This window comes from Myotis nattereri (assembly GCF_964212035.1).
Source record: "Myotis nattereri genome assembly, chromosome: 4".
In the NCBI taxonomy this organism is placed as follows: domain Eukaryota; kingdom Metazoa; phylum Chordata; class Mammalia; order Chiroptera; family Vespertilionidae; genus Myotis; species Myotis nattereri.
In genome coordinates this window covers 55,584,032-55,597,263 of record NC_138079.1, presented here as the reverse complement: position 1 = coordinate 55,597,263, position 13,232 = coordinate 55,584,032, and positions in this window count along the sequence as shown.

The window sequence follows — 13,232 nt, the reverse complement described above, 5'->3', positions numbered from 1 at the left end:
TTTTTCAGTTTTGAGAAAGATTCAAGCTCAAGAGGCAATTTATAAAAAAAGAAATTCTATTTTCAATCTCACTACTTACCAAACAAGAATATTTCCACCAATCAGACTGGCAAAAAATAAAGGATTCTATATCCACCACTGGTGAGTTTGTGAGGAAATGGATACACTCACACTGTTTTGATGAGAATGTAAATCAATACAGCCCTTCCTGGAGTCCACGCTATTAAAATTCGATATGTTCTGTCCCTATCACCCAGTATGTTTCACTTCTACAAATTCATTCTGTAGGAACATTTTTACAAATGTTCAAAGATATGTACTAAATTATGTTCTTTATTTTATTGCTTCTAATAGTAAACTTTTAAACGCTCATTGGTAGCAGACTAGTTAGCTTCGTGATGCATCTCTCACTGTCCTGTCCAATACGGTAGCCACTCACCACGTGTGGCTACTGAGCACCTGACCTGTGGCTAGTCCGACCTGAGTACACACTGGATTTTGAAGATTTATATTTCAAAAAGTAAAATATCTCTGATAATTTTTATATTGAGTGCAGGTTGAAAAGATAACATTGTAGATATATTGAGCTAAATATATTATTAAAATTAATTTTAACTATTACTTTTTACCCTTTTAATGTGGCCACTAGGATATATAATGTTGAATACGTGGCTCATATTTGAACCTCACATTATATTTCTCTTAGCCGGCATTGCTCTGTATTATGTACTAGTCATTAAAAGAAGGTAGATCTCTATGTACAGATATAAAAAGATACAATATAGATTGAGAAATAATTTTCAAAGCAATACATACATTGCAAATCCATTTGCTTTTGCTTTTTTAAAAAATTAAGCATTAACCTATGAATCAGGAAGTTGCAGTTTGATTCCTGGTCAGGGCACATACCCCGGCTGCCGGCTAGATCCTCAGTGGGGGATGTGCAAGGCAGCCAATCCATGATTTTCTCTCATCATTGATGTTTCTCTTTTTCCCTACCTCTCTGAAGTCAATAAAAATATATTTTAAAAAAACTATAATCATAACAGCATAATATGCTAATTAGCCTGGACGACCTTTTGGATGAAGCTGGGGGAAGGGTGCCAAAGGGAAGCCAGTGCTGGCAGCTGGCGGAAGGAAGGCCTAATCTTGCATACATTTCGTGCACTGGGCCTCTAGTTAAGTATAAAAAACAAATTTGGAGGACTATGCCCTAACCATTGTTGGAGAAGTGGGGATTGGGGATGAAGGAGAAACTTCTTTTTACATTATGTCTTTTAAATCGCAGTTTTTGTACATTGGGTGGGAGGGGAAATAAAATTTAAAGCTAAAAATTAAAAACAAAATCAAGGGAGAAAAACAACAACATGATAGTTTAGTCTTTCATGTCTGCTGACATCTTCGTATGTGTTTGCATTGCCTTGGCATTCATTGGCTTGAAAATCTCTTTTGATGATATATTACAAAGCCTGAAATTTTTTCCTACTAGAATATTTTTTACTATTACTATTTGTCATTTGTTTTTACCCTAGTAAAGGAAATAGAGAAAATTAAAAGTAGACAAAATATCTTGTCCTGGTAAACAGCAAATCAGATTTCAGTTTATGAAGAATTCAGTTCTTACAATCTTCCTTCAGGGTTGGCAACAGTGGACACAAGATTAAAATCCTTGTGCACCTCAACATCTGATGCTCCAGGTACCAAAAGGAAGCCCTGGTTGAAAATGTCACATGCTGGGAAGGTCTTCACATTTTATGAAAGTAAATTTAGAGGAAGGAAAAGAGTTAATGAACATTAAACTACTTTAAAAAATATATATTTACATATCTCTCAGATATGTTCATATTATTCTGTGTTCTATTTTAGTCATTTAATAATATGTATTACCATATTTCCCAAATTTATCTTGAGTAGTATTTCAGCATATTTAGATGACAAGTTTATTTACTCTTCAGGGGAATTTTTATTATCTTTAGTAGCACCACTCTGAACATATTTTTTAAGTATGATTTATTTTCTCTAAGTGCAGCTCCTCTAAGTATTCCTGACCTCTTTTTTAAAAAAATTATTTTGAGTACATTTTTATGACAGATTTTTACTATAAGTGGTCTCAACTCTTTTTCTGAAACCAAATGAGTAAGTGTTTTTTACTGTTTGTTTGGGGTTTTTTTTACTAAAAGGGAAATTAACTTGACAAATGGTTTGAATATTTTAAAATCCTTAACACATAAAAATACTTAATACACATTACCAGATTACTCTCCCAAATTAGAAAACCAATTACTATGTAGTAATGTATGTGGTCCAATTGTCCCACAATACCACCTTCCACGTTTTTAAGCTTTAGAATCATTATTATTTTTTTAAATATATTTTATTGATTTTTTTACAGAGAGGAAGGGAGAGGGATAGAGAGTTAGAAACATTGATGAGAGAGAAACATCGATCAGCTGCCTTCTGCACACCCCCTAACTGGGGATGTGCCCGCAACCAAGGTACATGCCCTTGACTGGACTCGAACCTGGGACCCTTCAGTCCATAGGCCGACACTCTATCCACTGAGCCAAACTGGTTAGGGCGAGCTTTAGAATTATTGTTCTGCTATGTCAAATCTATAAATGTGCTCCACTACCAAAAAAAAAAAAAAAGTGTTCTATTTCAAAAGCAGACTTGTCATCTGACCAAGAATCTACTCAGGTAAAAAATTTTATTCTTTGTTTTCAATTATTCGATTTGCACTATTAAATTTTACTCAATTAAATAAGGAAAAACCTTGGAATGTTTAAAGATACTTAGAGATAGGAGGCAATTATATAGAAGTAATGCATGCTTTTACAAAGTGACTGTTATCGTCACTGTTAAACACAAAAATATACAAGGAGCAAAGGGAAAGTGTGTGATTCCACTGAACAAATCAAGATTAGCAGCAACTTTATACAAAGATGAAGAAGGCACAGTCCTTGTAGAAAGTGGCTGTATAAATATGTTATAATAAACCCCCCTGCCTCTATATATCTGCCAAATGGCGAATTCATACAAACATATTCTAGTTCTCTGTTTATGAAAAGTGTATCTTAAAATACGCAAACCAGCCTCTGAGTCTCCCTCACATCCCTTCACGGCCGTATAATAGAACTAGGATCTGTTGCTACTTAAACGGAGGAAAGATACAAAGACGTGCACATATTTACTTCTGCAGGTCCCATCCCCTGGAGGACAACTCTGCTCCCTTACAACCGGCTGCAGCAGAGGAACACGTGAAGCTTGTAAACGCCCCATTCAAATCGTACTAGTGGTTCCCTTTCCCTTTCTCTGTGCCTTTCTTCATCCTACCAATCCATTTTGTTATGCCACTGAATATTTTTGTTTCTATGTTTTGGTTCCTACAACACTATTATGTTATGTTTTGGAATCATGTAATACAGATGTTTCATATTCTGTAACAGCCCTTGTGTGTTCTTCCCCACTTCTAGGTAATGTCCCCTCTGACTACCAAGGAAAGGAAGGTGGGGCCTGAAAGAAGAAAGGGACCTAGAAGGAGAAAGGCTCACATGGTGCCCATGTGCTGGTTCTGTACTGAGGATGTCTTGAACCAACATATCAGTAAACAAGTGAACTCCTTCGTCCTCACAACGGAAGCCTTGACAAAACCCACTTGGCATGGCAGGAGAGCCAGGGCACACAGCGGTAACGCCTCACTGTCAGTACAGAGGGACAGTTTGCGGTAAAGGTGAAGTTTTAAATCTGTTAACACCAAGGAACAAAGACAACTGTGAGAATTTCCTCCCACTCTCCTCTCTGGTTTCCCTGGTACAAATGAGCTATGTTTCTCTGATTAATTAGACCTTGAGCACTTAAAACAGAAGTGTTTTCTATATTTAGGAGGGTTATTCCAGCTTACCCAAGTAATTAGAGAGCGTCAATAGTTTGATGCCTGAGCAGTTCAAATTGAGCAAACCCTGGTATAAGAAAACCTGAGAGATTTTCTATCAGCAGAGGATGTTCATTTCTCAGCAGATTTTACTTTATGCAAATATTGTCTAGCATAGGAACTAAATGTCATCTGTCTGCACAATAACCTATATAATCCTCCTCTTTACTATCTAAATTACTATTTGTATATATACTTGCAAAAGAGTTTCTACTACCTGAACACTTGAAGGAATTAATTATATTAATAAAGATAGAGATGATTTTAAAAGACATATTTAGGTCAAATTGAAAACAAATAATCTATTTCATTTAATGATAGATTAATAAGGGAGGAAAACTAATTAAAAAGCAAGAATGATCAAATAATTGTTATAGCTTAGTTCTACAGTATCATAAAACATTATTAATTCAGATTGAGCTCATTTTAAATGTATGATATATGAATGTTTAGTGTCTTTTATTATAATCTACTTATATTTTCCCCATTAGACACAGTTAGAGATTCTGGTATGAATCTATTTTGTATATCCTTATATGTACCTATTCTCCTGCCCAACTAAATTGCCACATAACACACTTGTTAATCATGGCAAATTTAGATTCAACAATGCACATTTTAAAGTTAACTGGCAAGTAACCTTATTTTACTTGTAGAATACATTTTACCAAAAAAATACATATGTGCCTTTATTTGGATTCCTGATTTTAAGAGTACTTGCATGGTCCTTTTATATGGGTCCATTTGTTTAGGTCCAAATCAGTGATACAAATACACTTTCTGGTTTAGTAAGTCTGGGGTGGAGCCCAAGATTCTGTATTTATAACAAGTTCCCATACTGCTGACCTGAGAATGATATTTGGAACAGGAATGTTGTCAACTATGACCTTGTCAAATGTCACGTTCCTGGGCTGTGTTGTGGTACATGGGCCATGCTATTAGTTTTCTAGCACAAATGTAAGCTGTGCAGGAAATAACATTAAGATGCCTGTGAAGATTTGATGTGATTATCTAACTCTTACTCTGACAATTATTAGCAACATTTAGTGGCCTGTTAAAATTCCTTGGAATCCTAAGACTTGTGCGAGTGGCTGGTCTCCTGTCCAACCCATTCCCATCATCAGTGGAGAGAAGCAGGGTTACATGATAATTTCAGTCCTTTCCGATTCATTTCACATAGCTGTGATCAAGAACTCAGAGGACATAGAAGCCCGTGTAAAAATAGGCTTCTGTCCTCTGGGAGACATTGTCCTCAAAGCTACTGCTATAACCTCAACCTCTCAAGACCAGGACCCAGGAGCTGCTGTTGGCTAACAACTGTGCTTTTGAAGCCAGCACACGAGAGAGAGAAAACATCTTGCAAAAACTCAGGAGCACCATGGGCCTATGGCTAGCACTAAGGAAACAAAAATATTTTTTAATACATAGTCATTGAACGAAAGTACATGATTAGTGCCACATGATTTCAAATTAATTATCATATTTTAATTCGCACAACTATCCAGTGAAGTAACTTTCCTATCCCTGTTTTTTAAAAATATATATATTTTATTGATTTTTTACAGAGAGGAAGGGAGAAGGATAGAGAGTTATAAACATCGATGAGAGAGAAACATCGACCAGCTGCCTCCTGCACACCCCCTAATGGGGATGTGCCCGCAACCAAGGTATATGCCCTTGACCAGAATTGAACCTGGGACCTTTCAGTCTGCAGGCCGACGCTCTACCCACTGAGCCAAACCGGTTACGGCACTATCCCTGTTTTTTAAATGAGAAAAAAATGAGGTTTGAGAGTTTTCCATGACTTACCCAAGGTCACATAGATAATATAAAGTAGATCTGGGACTTGGCTTCAAGCCCAGTGTGTTCTCGCCACTATAACATCTTGACATCATATCAGTCTACCCAGGACCTACACAGTCAGCTGGACTTAGATTTGCGCCCCAGCTCTTGTACTTACTAGCACATAACCACAGGCAAGTTGGTTACATTTTTTAAGACTCGGTTTTTTAATATTCAAATTGGGAATAATATCTCCCTCTCAGGTTTTTTGTGCAGATTAAATAAGATTCATTTAACCAGATTAATTTTAGGACCTTGAGAATTATGTAAGGCACATAACAGATGCCAGATAAAGCACAGCATTAAAAAAAAATCTTATAGTCTCATCAAGATTACCAGAGCCAAGAAGACTTACTAAACCCTCAGGCTGAGCTAAGAGTGCACACACTCCTTCCTGGTCTCCCATCTTATCTCGGAGTTCCCCATACCTCTGCATTAATATACATGATGTTTTATTTATTTATTTTTAAAACATGTATTTTTATTGATTTCAGAGAGAAAGGGAGAGGGAGAGAGAGAGAGAGAGAAATATCAATGATGAGAGAGAACCATTGATTGACTGCCTCCTGCACGCCCCCCACTGGGAACCGAGCCCGAAACCCAGGCATGTGCCCTTGACCAGAATCAAACCCGCGGCCCTTCAGTCTGCAGGCCGATGCTCTGTCCACTGAGCCAAGCCAGCTAGGGCAAGATGATGTTTTATTAAAGTGACCTACTTATGTGATCTATTTCCCTTCCAACTATAAACCCCACCATGGCATATTCATATGTGTACCCCCAGTCCTTTGGAACGTGGAAGGCATGCAATTCATGTATACTGACAAATTATAGCACAATAGAAGAGAATTTTAACCTGAGCGGCAAACTAGCTCAAGAAAGTCAGCATGTTCCTCTGGAGTCTAGCTGAAAGGAACTACTTATTGAATAATACAGTGACAGGCACACAAACAAAACTTATTCTCACGGAAGGAGCTCAAAATACAGTGGGGAGCCAAGCCTGTGCTCAGTGACCATGTAAGAGGATCATGCTACACCAGCGACACAGGGAAGATTCAATGGGAAAGCAGAAGGGGCGGGTCTAGGAAGGATTAAGGAAGGAAGATCAGCTGATGGTGAGCTGTGTTGAAGAGTAAGCAGGAGTTTGCAAGGCAGAGTGTAGAAGGTGTGGAATAAGAAAAGGGTATCAATGGAAACATTGTGCAAAAATAGAGAGAGAGGAGAAAGCATGGAGCTTTGGAAGATAACAAATATTTCAAGGTTATTGGCTCATGAATATCTCCTCTATCATATGTGAGCTCCCCAAAAAGCAAAAAACCTGATTTCCTACCTAACCTATTGTAAGTATTTAATGGCATATAGTAGATATTCCAGAAATAATGATTGGATGAACTAAATAAATGAATAGATCAGTGAAAATACTTAATACCTACAGTTAAGCTAGAGTAAGAAGACTGATCTTGAATTGGCTCACACATTGCTATGGTATTTTCAGTGTTTTAAATCAGCTAAAGCCTAGACTCAACCCCAAGTTTCCAGAGCATGCATTTACATCTATATAAATCACTTAGCCATCTGGCCTCTGCATGGGCTGCTATAGCACAGTACCATAGACAGGGTGGCTTAAAAAACGGAAATTTATTCTCTCATGGTTCTGGAGGCTGGGATGTCTCAAGTCAAGGTGCTAGTAGATTCTGTGCCTGGTGAGAGCCCTCCTCCTAGTTTGTAGATGACCACCTTCTTGCTGTGTCCTCACGTGGCCAAGAGAGGAAGCTCTGGTGTCTCTTCTTCTTATAAGAGCACTAATCTCATCATGGGCCCCACCCCCAAATCCTCATCTAAACCTCCCATCCTGGCCGGTGTGGCTCAGTTGGTTGGGCATTGCTCCAAGCACTGAAAGGTTGCAGGTGCGATTCCTGGTCAGGGCATATGCTTGGGTTGTGGGCTCAATCCCTGGTAGAGGGTGTACAAGAGGCAGTCAGTCGATGTTTCTCTCTCTCCCTCTCTTTTCCTCTCACTCTAAAATCAATAAAAAAACAACCGCCTAATTAGAATGACATTGTTGTGGTCCTTGTGATGTTGCTATCTCACATGTCTTTGCAGGCTCTTTGTTTCTGTACAACATGGCATCTGGCTTTTCCTCTTCTCCTGCTCTCTTGTTCTGTGTTTGATGTCTTCTGTGGCTGCTGCTACCAAAAGCATGGTAAAAATGGTAATGCCACCATTGATGGCCACACCTGCCAAAGGCACAACTGCTCCTCCCAATGCTAGGGAAGTCAGGCCAGCAAAGAGACAGGCCTGCTCCTGTATCTTCTCAATTTAGATTGAGGGTGGTCCAGGCTGTCCAGGCTCTCCGGACCTCTTCTCTGCTCATACAGCAACACCAGAATTTCTCTCTACCCCTCAGGCTGCAAAGCTGTGCCAATTTGAGCTCTGGCCGCCTTAGTAGACATTCAGGAAATGGCTCTTCTGGTTTTTATGCAATATTTTTGAAGTCTTTCTTCCAAAGACAGAGGCATGAGTCCACTGGTGCTGAATATTAAACACCTCTCTTCAACACTCATCTGTTGACTTTGGATCAAAGCTCTTCCTAACCTGTCTTTTCTATTAGAGGAGACTTGTTTACCTTCCTGAGTCATCCAGATTGTGGCTGAATCCTGTGCAAACGCAACTGGCTCAAGTTGGGATTCCCGCTACAAGAAGCTCCTTGCAGGCCAAGTCCATGCTTCTTTTGTGCTCTTTATACTCCGCTCTATTATACTGGACAAATATTAATACTTGATCATAGTTCTTAAAGTAAAAACTGGTGGCATAAGGACACATGGTGCTTATGCACTACAGGAAAACAAAAGCAACTCCTTAAAAATACTACGTGTTTCAGTTCTACTGCAAGCAGCCTGATTCTGTATGCCCCGCTCAATACTAGTACCGAGTCCGGCTGCAGCCAGGCCTCTACAAATGCATATTAAATAAGCAGCTATTTTTAAAGTTTCCTGTGAACCAAAACAAATAAATCTCACCTATGGAGGGTGTGGGGCATGATCTCAGAAGAATGACTGTGAAGATTTTCAGTACATAAAAAATTGAACCTTAAAGACAATGGTGTTCACTTCCCCATTGGCATCCTTAAAAAGGAAACATGATATGTCATGAAAGATAACAGAAAGAGAACAAAAAGTACTAAATGGTTTTCAAACCATGCTTCCCCCTACTCTTGCCCTGCTTCTCTCTTGGCAATTTCTTGAATATTCCAGGAGTGTTCCCCTCTCAGGATCTTTTCAGTTGCTGTTCCTCTGCCTGGAATACACTTGTCTCAGATCATTCACAGGCCCTTCCTACCTTCATTCAGTTCTCTGATGTACCATTGGCCTTTTCTGGCTAGCTTTTTTTTTTTTTAATTGATTTCAGATTTTAAGGGAGAAGGAGAGAGAGATTGAAACATCACTGATGAGAGAGAAACATTGATCAGCTGCCTCCTGCACGCTCACCACTGGGTATCTAGCCTGCAACCTGGGCATGTGTCCTGACCTGAATCAAAGCATGACCTCCTGGTTCATAGGTTGAGTCACAACCACTGACCCACACCAGTTGGGCCTGGCTACCTGTTAAAACTTGAGCACTCTCCCTATTTCCTGTCCTGTTACCTTGCTTTATTTTTCTTCATAGCATTTAATTACCACTTGGCATTATATTATTGGCTCATTTCTTTCATCTGGGGTATTAGGTGCTTAAGAGCAGGAACTGTGTTTGCTTTGTTCACTGCTCTATCTCCAGTATCTGACACATAGTAGGTGATTCATAAATAATGTTTAAATCAATTGTATTGGAATATGGATTTTGATGCAAGGTACTATTAATGATAAATATGATTAAGTAAATATTTTTTTAAAAATCAGACTTCTACTTCTGGTAAAATGGAGTAGTTTGCAAGGCATTGATGTGAAAAGGGAGCAGCAGAACATGAAAAGCAGACTACTGTTCTGCTGCACTTTCCCAGGGGACATTTGCTGGTTTCAGAAATGGACAAGAGGCTGAAAATAGGAACTTTTGGTGGCCAAAGGGAAGCTTCTGGGATTAAAGAAACCAGCAGATTAAAGAAAGGCAGAAGCAGTGTTAAAGATTCACAGGCCAGCATCCTGGTGAAAAGGGAAGGGTAAAGAATTGGGCCTAAAATATGACCTGCTTTTCCTTGACAACATTTGCTTGATATGTTGGAGAGTTGAAAGGAACTGCTGGGTTTTGCCAGGCTGAGGCAACACGGATTAAGACTCAGTCTCAGAAGCTGACGGGACAAAGATTAGGGAAAGTCCTTTGTGAACAAAGTAGTCTCTGAGAGTCGCTTTCCAACCTTGCTGCACATTGAAATAATGTAGACATTTTTAAATTTTTTAATTTAATTTTTTAATTATTATTTTTAATTGAGTTTATTGGGGTGGTGTTGTTTAATAAAAATATACAGGTTTCAGGTATACACTTCTACAATATATAATCTGCATATAGCATTGTGTGTTCACCACCCCAAGTCAAGTTCCATTTATCCCCCCTTTATTCTCTTCTACCTCCCTCCACCCTGCTTCCCCTTGGCAATCACCATACTGTTGTCTGTGTCCATGAGTCTTTCATTTTTTCTTTGCTTAATCCCTTCTCACCCAGCCCCCAATCCTCTCCCCTCTAACTCAAAGCAATAAGAAATAAAAGATAATGGGCAGGAATCCCAATTATAACCATAACTGTTGTAGGTATTACATATAATTGCAGCACTGTCTCCTTCAAAGCTCAGAATGTGTTTTCCCGTTGTAGTTTTCAATAACAACCACACTGGTCTGTAGAGAGAGGCGCCCGGTGCGGCTGGCATGTCAGTGCTTCCCGGGACCTGGGCACACTGGGCAAGTCTCCCAGGTTCCATCCACGAGCAGGCCCCAGAAAATGACTGACACAGAACAGTTGCTGTTACCGGTAGGTTAAGACATGGACTAGTTCCAAAGGAAAAGAAAGGCTTTCTCACACCCATCTTTCAAAGTAAAGTAACTGAATAGCTTTAAAAATAACAGCAACAAACAATATATCACCAAAAACCAGGTATCAACTGAAACAATAAACTTCTTTACTCTCTCAGTGGGTGGGAGTCAAAACCAGCTGTCAGACTCGCATATCTGCTTCTTTTCCATTTTTAATTCAATTTTCCCTTCAAATGAATCATGGTATGGTCTTGGTTGCTCTGAGTAGCAGAGAAAAAAGCCAGAAAAAGCAACTGCTGCATATAGATATCAGTACAAGAAAAAAACCTTGGACAATCTGTCTCCTCTCCAGACTTCAGTCCCACCCCCTCACCCCCTACCCCCCACCCCCCATCTCAGTCTGCCTTGAAATTTCATTCTTCTGCAAATATGCTCCTTTTCCCTTTTTGCCACAGGAACCATTCACCAAAACAAAACATGGGATAAAATATATTCCAAGCTGAATTAAAACCATTAGCCCCTTGAAAACTCATTCCAAGGAAGAGAAAAGGAACAGGCAAATTTATTAGGTGCAAAGAAAGGATGTTGGTTACCTGGGAATTCAATTCAACTTTAAAGGCTTTTTAAATTAAATTATTTAATGAGTTGAAAGAAGAGAAGGAACAAAGGTTAGAAAATGAGTGTACATGTTTTCAGTCAGGAACAATGAAAGCAAATGAACCCAGGTTTTCAGCGCTATTGTTTTTCATGGGTTCTACTTCAAACTTCGTGCTGGAAGTCTAACAAAATTAAAACTCCCGGGATAAGGGTGCCACAGACACAGGGAGGGGACAGGGTTAGGGAGAGTGCATCGAGAAGGCTCTTTGAAGTTGGGTGGGCAAGGAGTGTAGAAAAGGGCATAACAATGAAGAACAAAGATTTAGATTCCAAATAAGGTCACTATAGAAAGGCTATACCCTAACTCTTATATTTAATGTGCCTTTAGAGTACATTAACTGTCTTGTTTTGATAAATAATAATAACAATGCTATAATGTACCCTATAGTTTACAAATTTAATGGGGGAAACTTGGAAGAAGCAATGGGTAAAAATGAAAAACACATTCTCCCATTTCTACTTTTTTTCCCCTTTTTTCTTAAAGGTGGTCTTTCCCTGTCCAAAGTGTAATCATATGTGAAACTCCATCATTTCCCCTTTTGCCTTTCCAACCCCAACATGCTTCATTATAGTCACCATCATGCCATTCATCTGACGTCTTTCACTAACTACCACAATTTAGTAGGTGTTTGGTGTTCCTGAAGGTAGTGTTTTTCATTAAAAGACACATTCAAGCTGGTTCTCTAGACTCAGTTGAAGCAAGGGCTTGGTAATGAATCTATTATTTAAATTAATAAACAGTTCTGGGACACTGTTTTAAAACATTTATCTTATTTTAGAATTAAAGAAACACAGTTTGGTCTGTTTTTCTTTTTTAAAAAGTTTTACTTGCTTTACAGCACAGTTATTTGCATTTTTCTTCATCCACAACTGACTGGATTGAAAAAAAAAATAGCAGGAGATGTAAAAATGAAGAAAGAAAATAAATAACAACATGTCAAGGCTTTTTCTTTTCTTTCTTTTTGGAACTGAAAGAAAGAAAGAGAAAGAAAGAGAGAAAACCATCAGGCCTGATTAGTTCAACATTTGGGGGCAAAGAGACATTGTGTATAATGTCAGTAAAGTCACATCAGCAAGAGACCCCAGGACACCATGGGAGGGAATGTTTATCAGACAAATGTGTCTCCAAGGTTCTTGTGCTGGGAGGCACCTTTCCCACCCCTTCCTGTTTGCATTCCTCAGGGTCAGATTTCAGCGGAGGGGGTGGAAATTAAATAAAGGTGCATTGGAAGAGACATAATTAGTCCTTAAATCATAGGATCTCAGATTCGTGAAATTTCATTGAAAATTTAGCTCGAAGCCTTTTAAAAAATGCCTATGGGGCAACCTCTTCAGATTTTTCTCCCAAGAATTTAATGTTTAGCATACACAAGTAATTATTACTCAATAATGCTCTTTTGTTCTGAGCTAAGAATTCCTGTGAGCAGTGCTTTCACCTGTGGAACAGAAGAATTCACAGAAATACACGCACCCAGCCTTGTTCCTCTGTGACGTTTGCTTCAGGTTTTCTCTCAGAGCATCCAACACTTCTCTTGGTTGTTTCTTGCAGTGGTTCACATTGGCAAACACGTCACTGAACAGCACAGCGTCAATCCCAGAGCACCCTGGGATGGCAGGCCCCCTTTATAAGAACCACCCTGGAGGAAAAAAGGATATAATGTGAGGAAAGCCTCAACTAACTTTGAGGGAAGCATAGATTTCAACTTGTAGCATGTTTAGGGTCTACTAACCTTGTGGAATAGCTTAAATATGTGCTAGTTTCTCCCCCCCTCACCTCTAAAAGCAAAGCAAAACAAAAAAAACACAGGAGAAAGAGAAATAATCTATCACAGTCTACTGAGAATTCA